Source organism: Trichomycterus rosablanca, chromosome 12, assembly GCF_030014385.1.
Source record: "Trichomycterus rosablanca isolate fTriRos1 chromosome 12, fTriRos1.hap1, whole genome shotgun sequence".
NCBI classification, from domain to species: domain Eukaryota; kingdom Metazoa; phylum Chordata; class Actinopteri; order Siluriformes; family Trichomycteridae; genus Trichomycterus; species Trichomycterus rosablanca.
In genome coordinates this window covers 1,274,327-1,290,803 of record NC_085999.1, presented here as the reverse complement: position 1 = coordinate 1,290,803, position 16,477 = coordinate 1,274,327, and the positions used below count along the sequence as shown (strand labels likewise).

Sequence of the window (16,477 nt, the reverse complement as noted above, 5' to 3'; positions counted from 1 at the left end):
GTCTCTCATAGTTGAAGTGTAGCTATGATGAAAATTACAGACCTCTCTCATTTTTCTAAGTAGGAGAACCTGCACAATCAGTGGCTGACTAAATACTTTTTGACCCCACTGTATGTGAACATTCGAGTTTGTCGTTTCATTTCATTTCATGTCCTTCCTGCGTTTGCTGTATCTTGTATCGCTGGACTGTGGACGAGGTCAGTGAAACAAAGCTCTAGGAGCTCCTGTTTCATTACAGACCAGCTATTCCCCCCTATTTGTGGTTCCTAAATTATATCTGGCCATCCGCTCACAATTTCCTTTCGGCATAATGTGAAAATCTGGGTTTACTTCCCAACCATGGCAGGAAACCACTGTTCCATGAACTTTTTAATTGGTGAAGTCAAAGGTCTTATTTACATCCACACAGAGAGGCTGTCAGCTTCACCAGTATAACGACGGAGATGGAATTAGACGACGATGTTCGATGGAATTTAATCCAAATTGCCGTATGCATTTCTCTTTTTTAAGAAACCCACAGTTAGCCTGAAAATAAGTCTGATTTATTTATAATTTCTTTATTAAATCACAGGAAAAAACAGTTTATGATGATGATGATAATTCCTTTCAGCTGCCTCCATCAGGGGAATCCACCACAGTGGATCGTTTATCCTCACGTTCGGTTCTTACACCGGATGCCTTTCTTGATGCAACCGTCCTGTTCATCCTGGAATAAAACTGGCACTAGGGGAGCCTCCTCATCCTCACAGCGGCTAAATTCAATGATCTTCTGCTTGGCGCGGATGTTGGCTCCATCAGTATCCTCATGCTGCTTTTGATACACTTAATCATGCAATCCTTCTCACACGTCTTTCCTCTATTAGAATCACTGGAACAGTTCATCACAATTGGTGATCACAAATCACCCACGGTGTTCCCCAAGGATCTGTTCTTGGCCCCCTTCTCTTTCTCATCTATCTTTTCCCCTTAGGCCAAATCATCCGCCACCACAACCTTGGCTTTTACTGCGATCAGCCATAACATTAAAATCACCTCCTTGTTTCTACACTCACTGTCCATTTTATCAGCTCCACGTACCATATAGAAGCACTTTGTAGTTCTACAATTACTGACTGTAGTCTATCTGTTTCTCTACATGCTTTGTTACCCCCCTTTCATGCTGTTCTTCAATGGTCAGGACCCCCACAGGACCCCCACAGAGCAGGTATTTAGGTGGTGGATCATTCTCAGCACTGCAGTGACACTGACATGGTGGTGGTGTGTTAGTGTGTGTTGTGCTGGTATGAGTGGATCAGAGTTTTTAAACACCTCACTGTCACTGCTGGAATAAGAATAGTCCACCAACCAAAAATATCCAGCCAACAGCGCCCCGTGGGTAGCGTCCTGTGACCACTGATGAAGGTCTAGAAGATGAGCGACTCAAACAGCAGCAATAGATGAGCGATCGTCTCTGACTTTATATCTACAAGGTGGAACGACTAGGTAGGAGTGTGTAATAGAGTGGACAGTGAGTGGACGGCATTTAAAAACTCCAGCAGCGCTGCTGTGTCTGATCCACTCATACCAGCAGAACAACAAATTTACTTCAAAATACTGTAGTATTCTCTAAATTGTGGGGATTTCTGAAGGTACAATTCCAGTCCATACCCTTAAAATGACCTTCAAAAAAAAAAGATCAAAATATAGAAAACAGCAAAAGGAGGGAACTTCAGTCTCTACACGTCCTGCAAACATGTCAGAACTATTTAACTGTTTCTTGCTCTTTGAGGTTTAATTAGCAGAAGATCTGGAGAACATCAAGCGTTGTTTAATATTAGGACAGACCCAGTTATTACCCTGAGTGCCAGTGATGAAGACCAGCCCGTGGCTGCTGTGCTGTGATAATTGCAGAACCTTCTGGCAATTTTTTCTCTGTATTATTATTCTGCACTGTATTACTGGTTCTCATTTTGCCAGGAGAGCAAGTAAACGAGTTCCTGACGTGCTGGAGTGATGACAGTTCTGGAATAATAGGAGCTGTCAGTTGTCCTGGCGCACCACTGCTGCCGTCGACTTGGTCGGGCGTCCGGACTGGCAAACCCGTGTTAAATAGCAGTCGGCACCTGCCATCGATTACAGTGACTCTTATTAACCCCAAATAAAGTTCAGCTCTTCTGGTAGAGGAGGGTATAAACACGAGGTTAGTTACTAAGGCTTTGGTATTTTGGATTGTTTCACCCAGAGTTTGTAGACGTACACGTTAACAAATGTGTAAAAGCTGTTCAGTCCGGGGTGCAGTCCTCGGAACTGATGATTGGTCCTTTTTATTTATTCAAGCACTTGGTTGTGACTTGCTCAGTTTGTAAATGCATCTATTTCTGATGCTGGAATAGGAAAATAAAGCTGGTTGAACATAGAAATGCATTTTTTGCCAAATTTTTTCCAATATCTGACCAACTAGAGTTCAACTTTGGTCTCATCAAACCATGACACATTTGCCCACATGCTTTTGATGGTTTTTGGACAGTGTAGCCAAGCTTGGGCGCTTTTCTTGCCACCCTTTCCCAGCCAAGACATGAACAATACAGGAGATTTGTCTCACATGTAGTACAACCAGTACCTGCCAGAAATTCCACTAAATGCCAGAAAGCTTTTTTAATGATGTTACTAGAGTAGGGAAGTGTTTACTGTGGAAGCACTTCTGTAAGTCGCTCTGGATAAGAGCGTCCGCTAAATGCCAAAAATAAAGAGCTTCCAAAGCATCAAAAGAGTCTCGTTGTTAAAGGATATCAGTCAGAAGGGTACAAAAGCATTTCCAAGGCATCACATTTACCATGGACTACAGCGAAGAAGACATCAACAAGTGGACGTTTCTCCAAAATTGATGAAAAGACAAGAAGAACCTGGTCCGGAAGGCTGCCAAGAGTCCTACAGCAACATTAAAGGAGCTGCAGGAATTTCTGGCAAGTGCTTGTGCTACATGTGAGACCAATCTCCTGTCTTCTTTATATGTCTGGGCTGGGAAAAGGGTGGCAAGGAAACCAGCCAAGCTCGGCTACATCGTCCAAAAACCATCAAAAGCATGTGGAAGACCAATGTTGAACTTTTGGTCATAGCTCTCCAATAAAGGTTGAACCAGAGATGTTCACAAGTCACGAGTCAGAGTCGAGTCACGAGTCTTTAGACTAGAGTCCGAGTCAAGTCACGAGTCAATATAATAAACACAGAACATATATTGGAAATGTAGTGTAAAAATAAAGAAATAATCTGTAAATTCAGATGAACTTGTCCCATTAGGAATAGAATCCGTTATTTTGTAAATGTGCTTATAATTAAAAACCTCCAAACTTTTCCTGTTTGTGAAGTAAAACAGGAACTCGTTAGAAAGCCGATCAAGTGTTTCATTACCACGTCGTCTGTGTGACGCAAACTGAATGAATGCAAATAACAGCATTTCTTACTAACAATTACAATCAGAAGCTCTGATTGGTTCAGAAAGCGCTCTTTCAACCATTAGCGCCAATTCTGTAGTAGCGTTCCATTCACATTATCTGTTACTGTGAAGTGCACTACGTAGGGTATTCCACCATTTTAAGTAGGGAGCGACGCTTCATCACTACACCGGAAGCTGGCTGGAACATTTACACATTGTGTGTGTGTTGCGGGTTAAGATGGCCGGAGTGTTATTATTATTATTATTAGAGAGCAGAAAATGACACGATGATGTTGGAATATATATATATATATATAATTGTCACACATAACTAATGTTGCTGACTTTTGCTGTCCACGAATCATTTTTTGTGAGTCACGAGTCGAGTCCGAGTCATTTGAAACGAGTCAGAGTTGAGTCTGAAGTTGCTGTGTGTGCGAGTCCCCATCTCTGTGCTAAACACAGTTTTTAGTTGTACCAGAGCTCGATATCTAAAGCCCAACCAAGCTTGAAAACTTATTTTCCATCTGCCCAAGTAACCATTTAAACTCTGCTCCGAGATTCACAGCTCAGGCTGGCTGGTATTTCGACGGTCTCGTGAGGAGACACCCCACCGCAGGCTCTGATACAGTTTGCTCTGAGGATTAGATCAATCACCGGAGCTCCTCCGAAGACGAGCGTAAGAACAATATACTGCCACGAGGATCTGCATCGAGCTTAACGGTTAAAAGCTGGAACAGATTTTATCATCTGACAGCCAAATGTGCCCGGACAGGCCGGGTCTGGGCCTCGCTGGCAGGCAGATGAGAGGCTGCAACTACTGAAGACCAATTAGTGCAAATAAGCACCTTCAGAGCTCCTCGATCCTGTGACAAGCCGAGCAGAAAATTGCAGACACAAATGGCAGCTTACAATTAGATCTCAATCAGCATTTAGTACTCGAGCAGGTCGCACAGTCCTTCATCTTATTCTAGGAAAGGGCGGGGCGGGGGGAGGGGGCACCTGAATACACGAGAAAGCCTGATAACAGGTATAACCATCAAAGTCTGTTCACGCAGCTTAATAGTCAAATGAGACGAAATTACAACGCGCCCCGGGCACTCGACACAGGATTAGGTTTCTCTCTGGATGACACCCAAACGTTACATCCATTTAGAGGCACATTGTGGAACGAGTGCTTTTTAAAAATGCCTGCACCACTGAGACACTAATTATACTCCAGAAGCACAATTTTATAAAAGCCTCAAAAATACAACTGTACACCTACAAGACAAGAATACGTGCAGCTACAGGAAACCAGTAAAGAGAACGCAGCAGTTGTATGGTTTTGTGCATTTAGTGTTACTATAAAGGTTTAAAAAAGCAATCAACAATCATCAGCTGTGTGTTGGCTTCTGGCTGCACATGATCTTTGACCTCTAGGACCGGAGCTACCCACCCTGATTATAGACAAAGGCTCAGAGCTTAGGGATTTTAGGTCTTAGAAACTTGTGCTGACCAGGGATGTTGGGTTGCTGTCGTTCTGTCTGTCTTGTCCGATCACTCAGGTTTGATGAAGGTGGGGGAGGTGGGCGCTGATGTCCCGTGAAAACCCTCATGACCTTGTTACCTGCTCGCTCTCCCTTACAGCCGGAGTCTCATGCTACTCTCTGCAGAACTGATATTTTACTCTTAACGATTTCACATTTTAACTCCATTTTCTGATGTTTTACCCCCAGGTGGTTCTGACGCGAACCTGGTTACCCTCCCGAGGTTAAAGACTGCAAGTCCGGACTGCCACTGCTCCTGCTAGTTGTGATGGAAACCTGGCGTGTTTTTGCTAGTTATAACTTTTAGTTAAATTCAGTTTTGTGTTTGTATGAATTGTGTAAATTCTATTTATTCAAATGATCCTCCAGGCCACCTGAGATGAATGGGGGTTCCTGCCGAGTCCTCTCAGGGTTCCTTCCTGTATTTTTAAGGGAGTTTTTTCTGCCACTGTCGCCCTCGGCTGCTCAACAGGAGGTTTTTGGTCTGTCGGTCCTGGATTCTGTAAAGTTGCTTGGAGACGATGTCAGCTTCCAGGAACAAACTGTGTATAAATAGTGAGATTTCACTGTGGTACCTTCTGACGTCACCTTGGGGGCATGCTCAGACACACGGGCATATTTATCTAGACAGTCTTTATAAAAGTTAGTGAAGATCTCAATCCTTACTGACACTGGTACTCACGGTCTTACTTGGTTTACTGTTAGCTATGCAGACAGCTGTGTCAGCTCCTTTCTTCTGTCTCCACTGACTGTATTCAGTCAGAGCTTTCACTTACCGACAGGTTCCAGTCTGTACGCACGGTCAAGCATAAAATATTCAGCTGGCGTGTAGGATCCTTCTGAGGGCTCTGCTCCTGCTCCCCTCCTTCTGTAATATAAGGGCCTGCTCATTTTCACTTTATTTACTCCCAGTGACTAAACTTACAGGCTTATAGGCCTTATAACTTACTTTATGAAGTAGGTGCAGATTAAAAATATACAATTACTGACAAATCTGTTGCTACGAAAGTGTAATCACCCACCAAACTGACAGGATTATTATTATTATTATTAACCCAAGGAGGATGAAGGTCCCCGCTGAGTCTGGTTCCTCTCAAGGTTTCTTTCTGTAATTTTAAGAGATTTTTTCCTGCCAAAAAAAATGTACACTCCTAATATATAAAAATTTTAAATATTTACATTAAAAAAAGAAATTAATAAAAAAATAAATAAATAAATGTATACGTATGTATATATATATATATATATATATATATATATATATATATATATATGTATATGTACTGTACATATGAAATATGGATATAAAATACATGAATAAATAAATAAGAAATAAAAAATACACTCTTAATATATATTTAAAAAAAAATGTTTACATAAAAATAAAAATAATAAATAAAATAAATAAAAATATACAAATAAATACATAAATAAATAAATAAAAATAAAATAAAAAAGTACACTCTTAATTAATCCTTTAGTCCTTTTTTTAGCGGTCACTTCCTAAAAAATGGTTCATTGCCAGAGAAACTCTATTGGTTGACAACTTCATTATCAGGGTAGTAGTGAGTTTGGCGTTATTATTATTATTACTATTATTATTAAATCTATTAATATTATTATTATTATTATTATTATTATTATTAATAAAGAATCCATTATTATTATTATTATTATTATTAATAAATTTATTTGTATTATTATGGTTTTGTTGTTGTTTTTGTTTTTTATATTATTATTATTATTACTATTATTAATAATAATAAATCCATTATTATTATTATTATTAATAATAATAATACATATATTATTATTATTATTATTAATAATAATAAATCACTTATTATTATTATTATTATTATTAATAATAATAATAAAACCATTATTATTATATCCATTATTATTATTATTATTATTATTTATATTGTTGTCATCACTGGCAGGATCTACCATTATTGCACATCTGCCCAAACCAAAACAAAACTGCTGGAGCAGAAAAAGAACAAGCTTACATTTTCAGGATTTAGCAGACGCTCTTATCCAAAGCGACTTACAGTACTGTGACAGTATACAATCTAAGCAATTGAGGGTTAAGGGCCTTGCTCAAGGGCTGAGGGATAAAAGTGCAAATGTGCAAGTTAGCCGTTCAGCCCCTTTCAACCCCCCTTTCGCCACACTGCTTTCATTGACTGAAACATGCGATAGGTGTGGCACGGTGGCAGGGACGCGGCAGGAAATCGAAACCAAAAGGTAATAAGCTCAGATGGAGCGAGTCTCTCGCCGGGGCCGCTCGCCGGGGCCGCTCGCCGTGTGATCTGGGTGTGTACTGCACGGAGCTGGCACGCAGGCATGTGCACACGGTCGCACGCACACTGGAACCTAAACACACACACACTCATACAGAGTCACTCGACTACCAACTTGGATCACTAGGATGGCACTACAAAACAGAGGTCAGGTCAAGGGAACCGAGAGTGATTCTGATCGATTCAGGCGGAGGATGGAAGTCTATGCCAGCGTAATGTTTGATTTCACAGACATGAAAATATGAGGTACAACATGTTCCCTGCAGCAGTGCTTAGCCAGCTAGAATAAAACCGTATCTCTGTGCCAGATCTAATTTCAAGAGATGTTTTACATAATGAAAGTGCTTGACGTGTTCCTCGAATTGATGTTTGACCACGTACCACAGAGTAATACCACTACCGATCAATTATCCCTCTTATTTTACATTCTGGGCCATTCCGAAAAGGTACATGAAACCAAACACACGGACAAACGCTGGCACTGGATTGGGTCGTCCTGACACGCTTAATAAGTTTTACCCTTACACTGTCGAGTTGTAAAATTGCTTCCCTGCTGGAACTGCTGTTCCTGTAAAGTAGAAATGCCTAAAAATCAGCAAGACCTTAAAACCAACAAGCGAAAAGGTCATACAGAACATTAATTAGCCGTTTCCTTGTCAGATGTAGATTTGGTAAATAACAGCGCTTTTCCACCAGAAGAACTCAGGTTCTGGTTCTTGAACCGGTTCTGTTCAGGTTTCTTCAAACCTTGGTGTTTTGTAGAGAACCGACCCGCGTTTCCACCAGTTTTTGGGAACCGAGCCTGCGTCATCAACGGTGGGCGTTACATAAAGAAAGTAAAGAGTAACATGATGGTGGAGCGTGTAGATTAACTGTGGGGATTTGTGCTGCTGTTACAGATGTTGGTTTTTATGTAAAAAGCGTGGATCAGCTGTCGGTGATAAGAAGACGTGACGTGTTTGTCTCAGTTGTTGTTTTCTTTAGTTCATCACGTGAGAAACGTTTTGTGCTTCACTCTCACCGCGACTCTCGGCACAAATAACCGATTTGCTCAGCGCTCGACTCGAGAGATAAAACGTCACTAAAGTTCCACAACACGAACAAACATCTGTGTAAAATAACCATCAAACCCAGTCCAACAGCTCCACATGTATCTGTGTTTAACTGGATTTACTTCACGTGTGCTGGTTCTGCAGCTTCAGGTTCTGAATCCACAAAAAGCTTCAACTAAATAAAGAGTAACGTGGCTGAATGTACTAACAGTACCACACAGGAACACTCAATTACTCTCCGGTATTACTGGTTATAAGCGCTCTGTACTGGTTATAAGAGCTCTGTACTGGTTATAAGCGCTCTGTACTGGTTATAAGCGCTCTGTACTGGTTATAAGTGCTCTGTACTGGTTATAAGAGCTCTGTACTGGTTATAAGCGCTCTGTACTGGTTATAAGTGCTCTGTACTGGTTATAAGAGCTCTGTACTGGTTATAAGCACTCTGTACTGGTTATAAGAGCTCTGTACGGGTTATAAGCACTCTGTACTGGTTATAAGCGCTCTGTACTGGTTATAAGTGCTCTGTACTGGTTATAAGCACTCTGTACTGGTTATAAGAGCTCTGTACTGGTTATAAGAGCTCTGTACTGGTTATAAGCTCTCTGTACTGGTTATAAGAGCTCTGTACTGGTTATAAGCACTCTGTACTGGTTATAAGCTCTCTGTACTGGTTATAAGAGCTCTGTACTGGTTATAAGCACTCTGTACTGGTTATAAGCTCTCTGTACTGGTTATAAGAGCTCTGTACTGGTTATAAGCGCTCTGTACTGGTTATAAGAGCTCTGTACTGGTTATAAGTGCTCTGTACTGGCTATAAGCGCTCTGTACTGGTTATAAGAGCTCTGTACTGGTTATAAGTGCTCTGTACTGGTTATAAGTGCTCTGTACTGGTTATAACAGCTCAGTACTGGTTATAAGTGCTCTGTACTGGTTATAAGAGCTCTGTACTGGTTATAAGTGCTCTGTACTGGTTATAAGTGCTCTGTACTGGTTATAAGAGCTCTGTACTGGTTATAAGCGCTCTGTACTGGCTATAAGTGCTCTGTACTGGTTATAAGAGCTCTGTACTGGTTATAAGCGCTCTGTACTGCCCAAATTCATCACTCAGTGTTTTAGTACAATAAGCCACGTTACGCTTTATTTTTCACGTTAAGCATCGTTCGTTCTGTCCAGGCGTCGGATTTGCTGGTGCTGTGTGTTGGCTTCTGGCTGCGCCTGATTTCTGACCCCTAGGACCGGAGCTGCCCACCCCGATTATAGACAAAGGAGAAGAGCTTGGGGGTTCTTGGTCATAAAAGCTTGTGGTGATCAGGGATGTTGGGTTGCTGTCGTTCTGTCTCTCTTGACCGATCACTCAGGTTTGATGATGGTGGGGAGGTGGGCGCTGACGTCCTGTGAAAGCCTCATTGACCTTGTTACCCGCTCGCTCTCCCTTTTAGTTATGCTGTAATGATTAGGGGTGTCGGAGTCTAAAACTCTCTGTGAAACTGATATTTTACTCTTAACGATTCACACTAACATTTTAATGTTCTGTTGTTTTACCCTGATGTTGAAACCTGCAAGTCAAGGCTGTTGTGCCAATAACGCTGCTCCTGTTAGATGTGACGGAATCCTGGTGTGTTTGCACCAAAAATTTAAAGAACTCACTGCAGACTTGCTGAATAATGAAGAAGTTATAACTTTTAGTTGTGTAATTCATTTAAGTGATCCTCCAGGCCACCCGAGGAGAACGGAGGTCCCTGGTTCCTCTCAAGGTTCCTTCCTGTAATTTTAAGGGAGTTTTTCCTGCCACTGTTGCCCTCGGTTTTTGGTCTGTCGGTCCTGGATTCTGTAAAGTTGCTTTGAGACAACGTCTGTTGTTAAAAGTGCTATATAAAAAAAAGGAAAAAAAAGAATCGTAGTGGAAGATTAATGGTTCCCAAAACTTCAGTGAGGAAAAATCCTAAAGCAAAAGCGAGCGATGACATTCTGGAGGATTGTGTGTGGATAATTTGCGGGAACGGTTCGATAAAACGCCCGTTTTCATTTCAGCACGATGATTACTCTTCTGAATAGCGAGGCCCGTAAACAAAAGGTTCTCCGAGTTCTGAGTAAAACTGCCTGCTCACCTCAAAACTATTCAACACCTCGGGGAGGAACTTGACTAAATTTCCAGCAGGACTTTTAACTTAATAATACTATTGTGTTGAAACAATAATAAACCTCTGCACCGATGGTCTGAGATTCACTGGAAGTGAGGAGACACTGTTATAGCAGCTAATACTTATGCTAATACTCATGGTTTTGGATGTGATTTTCAGGTGTCGGATGTCCAAACGTTGGCGATGTAACGTCTATTGAATATGGCGAAAAGAAAAGACATCTAGGGGAAGAAAAAAAAAGGTAGACCGTTTCTGGCAAGTACGCCTGGCTAGATGTTGTTAATCCAAAGTGGGGTCACTGACGTGCCAAGTAAACACAGCCGGAGCCTCTGCGGCCTGTAATGATGGAGGCAAGAAGAGCCCAGTTACACAGACAATAATCAGGGTCCTTGCGAGACATTAATCACGTCTCAGGCAGCGCAGTAAAGTAGCTGAGAGGTCTGTTTTATAACTTGGGCCCGGTGTTCCAGATGAGAGCTGGAGCTTAAGTAAACCTCCACTGGAAACGTATCTGTCAGGCAGTAGAAAAGGGCTCATGAGGTAAAGAAAAGCTAAAAACCAGGGGAAAGGTCAACATGCAAGGGTATGGCGGAAGAACGCCACTATAGCTACTGTAATAATAATAATACACAGTTAAAAACGAAACAATAAAAGATAACGCTAGAATTAGGCTAAAGTAGTCTCACAACGTACAGAATTTGAAGGCCTTGCTGGTATGTTCTGGTGTCTTCGTGAAGTCCATGAGTGTGTTCGAAAACCTAGTGCGCTCTCTACATAGACAGCATTTTACGTCATCCTGTGAGCACTCCTGAGACGTAAGCTGTTTGATGGTGCTGCACAGAGACGGGGGATAATTGAGATCAGTGTGTGACTCTACATGTGCGAAACGGCTCTCAATATGAAACGTACATATTGTAGTAGTAGTAATAATAACAATAATAATAATAATAATAATAATAATAACACGTTTATACTAATAAAAAATCAATGATAATTTATTTACATTTGAAAATAACTCCATTCTTTTTTTATTCTATTATTTTTGTTATTAATTTTAATAATAATAATAAGAATAAAATTAACAATAATATATTTTATATTAATAATAACTAACAAATTCATTATTATTTTAATAATAATAAAAATAACAAATGCATTGATATTATTAAATTTATTATTATTATTATTATCATTATATTATTATTATTATCATTATATTATTATTATTATCATTATTACTATTATTATTATTATTATCATTATTATAATTAAATCTATTATTATTATTATTATATTATTATTATTATCATTATATTATTATTATTATTATCATATTATTACTATTGCTATTATTATTATTATTAACATTATCATTAATAAATCTATTATTATTATTTCTATTATTAATAAATCTATTATTATTAATAATATTATTATTATCATTATCATTAACAGATTTAATAATAATAATAATAATAATAATAATAATAATAATAATAATAACAATAATATTTATATTTATATATAACAAGTTCGGGTTCGTCAGTGACAATTTAAGCGTTTTTGGTACACAGAGGGAGACATTGTTTGACATGCTAGCATATTGTGCCAGCTCATCCCATTGGTTTGAATGGCATGACGCTAATTGTGTTAGCTTAGTAAGCAAAGACCTGTTATCACTGTCTAAGTAGCGCGTTCGAATAACCTGACTCATAAGTGGATGACTTATTAGAATCCTGTCCACTGAGGCAGCTGCCTGTGAGGCAGTAGGACAGCGAGGCAGCTCACTAGGTTTTTGAACACACCCCATGTCTTGGATATTGGATATTAGGCAGGTGGTTCTAATGTTTTGGCTCATCTGCGATTGACTGACATTGTTTTTTATAAACGAGACAGAGATGGCCTCCCTTCCACCATGTCAATTCTACAGATTTACTGTAACAGCCCCCCAAAAGGGTGCAATTACTGTCTCAGATGTTTAGAAAAGCCCCCTGTGAGAAAAAAAAAGGGCAGCGTGATCTTGGGGCACTGCGTTTGATAGATAGATGCAAAATTGCCTTGATGAGCGACTACAGAGCAGATCATGTTTCCTCTGTTCTCACATAGCTTAAGCTGTACACGTGCTGAAAAGCTCAAGCCTACACACGTTCCCCTTTCTACCGGTGTATCGGAGCTGATCAGAACGGCTGGCGTGTCGTCACACATGCCGTGTGCTTCTCAGGTGTTCTGGAAGAGCGCTATGAGCCTGGCATATCACACAAAGCAGCCCTTGTTTTGTTTCAGGATGGCACGGCCGTATCACTTACAATGTCAGGGCATCGCTCATGTGTCTCTCAGCTATTTCAAGTTCCACGAAGAACACTAGAAAGAAAAAACACACTTAAGACCCTAGTCTTTAGTCTTTAATGGAATGGAGCTTCATCAAATTTACAGCTTACAGAATTATCATGTCAAAAGCAAAAACTAGATTTAAACTAGATTATGTATTTATTAGCATTTTATTGTCGTGTTTCACACACTTTGGTTCCATTCATGACAGGACAGGTAGTTACTGCTTAAACAAGGTTCATCAGTTCTAGTTTAATATCAAACACAGTCATGGACAATTTTGTATCTCACAGACACAGGGAGAACATGCAAACCACACAGAAAAGACCTAAATCGCTCCAACTGGGAATCTAACCCAGGACCTTCTTGCTTTGAGGTGACAGTGGTACCTTGTAACTCAACGATTCACCCTTAAACTCAACGTTTCTCTAAAACTCCGAACAATGTGTTCAGTTTTTTTTTTTTAAATGTGTGAATCTGAGCTGAATCTGCATCAGTGTGGAATAAGCATCAGATCCAGGGTTACAGCTCCACATGTATCTGTGCTTATCTAGATTTTCCTCCTGTTTCACTTTTAAACTTGTGTTACAGCTCGAGCTTCTGAGAAATGGTGAGAATCAGCTTTTGATTTCAGTGTGTTTATATTATATTTGTGTTATTTTCAGTGTAAAAGGGTCAAAAACACCCTCATTATTTTACATGAGACTAAAATATCTGCAGCTCCACGGGACCATGGACGCATTAACAGGTTTCACAAACATCCTGATGGGGAAAAATACCTCGAAACTCAACGCCAGTCCCAGAACCAATTGACGTTGAGTTTCAAGGTACCAGCGTATATCTAAAACACTTGCCGTGATTTGACAGCATGAGCTAGTTCAGCATTCTGAATGTAGACTTTAAATGAACTAAAGTAAAAAGTGGTTCAATACAATAGAACAGTGGTCCCCCACCACCGGGCCACAGACTGCTACTGCTCATTTATTACTGGGCCTCACAGAAAGAATAAATAATTAATCAAATAATTAAAAAATGGATTATCTTTTAATAACATTCATCAGTTCCTCTTGATGTGTTTGACACAAACGTATTTCAGGTGAGCAGTATTGTTATGCACTTTGTGTTTTTCATTATGCTCGTCGTTTAATCTTATTTTAAATCCCTCCACCTCTGCCAGTCCGTGGTGCAAAAAAGGTCGAGGATCGCTGGGCTAGAGGACTTTAAAATGAGATCAGCACCTTTATTCTGCGGCATGATGCAAAATATTCAAGTGTAATTTATTAGTATAGTGCTTTTTGCAATACACATTGTCTCAAAGCAATTTTATAGCATCCAGGACCGACAGACCAAAAACCTCCTGCTGAGCAAGTCGAGGGCGAGAGTGGCAGGAAAATCTCTCTTAAAATTAGATGAAGGAACCTTGAGAGGAACCAGACTCAGCATGGACCCAAATATATATCCAACATATCCAAATGACTATTGTAGAAAAAAGATGTCATATACGAAGTCTCACAGTTTAAACTGCAGTGCACTCGCTTGACAGGGGGTAGACAGTTAAATCTGTCTAAGACGCCATGTCATTATTTTGAACCGAGCCCGACAGAGACGTGGCCTTGAGGTTCACTGAAGTACACAGACATCCTCACGACGGCGAGGTGACGAGCCACAAAGAGGCAGAGTCAAACCTCGCTGCTAAAATCATTTCCAAGCTTTGAAATTTGAGTAAGCCGCGCGTCTGTGTTTTAGTAAGTGGTTTGATGGAAGAAAGAACTGAAGATGAAGGCATGACGGTTTCAGTGGACATAAGAAATGTCTCTAGACTTTACTGGAGCTGTGTCTGCTAGGTAACACATCTTAAATCCTCCTGTAAATCTTTATCTGGATTAAAATTCATCTGGATTAGGTCAGAAGTATGTGCACCCCTCCCGAGCTATTTAGCTATTCAAGCTAAAATTAGTGGAAGGCCCTTATCCCTGTATCCCTGTACACAAAGCAAAGTCCATCAGGACATAATTTGATAAAGGTTGGTGTGGATGAACTAAATGTCTTGACCTTAACCCCATTATACCCTAAAACCTTTAGACAACCTTTAGACTTTGTTTCTACACTCACTGTCCATTTTATCAGCTCCACTTACCATATAGGAGCACTTTGTAGTTCTACAATTATTGACTGTAGTCCATCTGTTTCTCTGCATGCCTTATTAGCCCCTTTTCCTGCTGTTCTTCAATGGTCAGGACCCCCACAGGACCACCACAGAGCAGGTATTATTTAGGTGGTGGATGATTCTCAGCACTGCAGTGACACTGACATGGTGGTGGTGTGTTAGTGTGTGTTGTGCTGGTATGAGTGGATTAGACACAGCAGCGCTGCTGGAGTTTAAAAATACCGTGTCCTCTCACTGTCCACTCTATTAGACACTCCTACCTAGTCGGTCCACCTCGTAGATGTGAAGTCAGAGACGATCGCTCATCTATTGCTGCTGTTTGAGTCGGTCATCTTCTAGACCTTCATCAGTTGTCACAGGATGCTGCCCACGGGGCGATGTTGGCTGGATGTATTTTTGGTTGGTGGACGATTCTCAGTCCAGCAGTGACAGTGAGGTGTTTCAAAACTCCAGCAGCGCTGCTGTCTGATCCACTCATACCAGCACAACACACACTAACACACCACCACCATGTCAGTGTCACTGCTGTGCTGAGAATGATCCACCACCTAAATAATACCTGCTCTGTGGGGGTCATGTGGGGGTCCTGACCATTGAAGAACAGCATGAAAGGGGGCTAATAAAGCATGCAGAGAAACAGATGGACTACAGTCAGTAACTGTAAAACTACAAAGTGCTTCTACCGGCCATCCGAGAGCCTATACGGACAATAAGTGGCTCATCGAAAGGGTGGGAATGCCAGATAAGATTCTTCATAACTGCTGCGATGGCATCCGCACAGACACGAGGATAATGAAGACTCGTAAGACGAGTACTTGTGCCAGAGGGGCGGGTTAGTCAAGGCTCTCTTTGGTTAGGAGTGGAGAAGTAGCAGAATGCCATCAGGTAATTGGATATGACTCGACTGGGCGGAAAATTGGGCAAAATGCATACAGCAACCTCACCCCTGGCTAAGAGTGGCCCAAGCCTCTGAGATGGAAGAGTTGACCCCGAAGCGCTGAATCCTCTGAAAGAAAGTTGGCAGAGACTTCCTGCTCTTGGACCTAAGTACAGCCCAGGCAGTACAGCCCATATCACTAATTAATGACCGAAAGACCACGCCTTTGTTTGGGGAAGGACTGTCTGTTCTAACTAACAGCTCACCGTCCAGATTCCAGAGGCGAATTTTTCATGTGACATTTTATATCAACAAAACCTCAACACCTCCACGTGCTACTTGAGATTTGAACCCCGCCTCATTGTTGCATACACTGTGTCTGAATCTGGCACACACCGAGTATACTGGTGGTTTCCTGGGCCAGTCTGGGTAAATATTGCATACTGTAGATGTGGGGATCTCTTTAGCATTGTCATTACTCTGGTAATTGCAATAATTAAGTTGGCATCAGAATTAGGGTAACCCTACGTCCTCTTTTCTGAACATGTCCTCTTTTTTGAACCTTTAAAAGCGTCCAGCCGGGATTTCTAGTCTCGGTCGGACTACTTAAGAGGCAGAATGCATGACCTGCGAAGGTGCCAGTTCAGCAAAACACAAAAGTGCAG

At 40.8% G+C, this 16,477-nt stretch overlaps 1 long non-coding RNA gene across 1 annotated transcript in view; it reads right to left on the bottom strand.

Annotated features, from left to right (window-relative positions):
- Window positions 1-4,698: 4,698 nt before the first annotated feature.
- The window catches only part of LOC134324642 (uncharacterized), a 28,170-nt gene continuing 16,391 nt past the window's right edge, over window positions 4,699-16,477 (bottom strand). Inside the window, exons 2-3 of the long non-coding RNA XR_010014207.1 lie at window positions 5,624-5,809; window positions 4,699-5,483 (exon numbers count right to left, since the gene is read on the bottom strand). This is a non-coding gene — a long non-coding RNA (uncharacterized LOC134324642). The remainder of the gene's footprint in view (window positions 5,484-5,623; window positions 5,810-16,477) is intronic.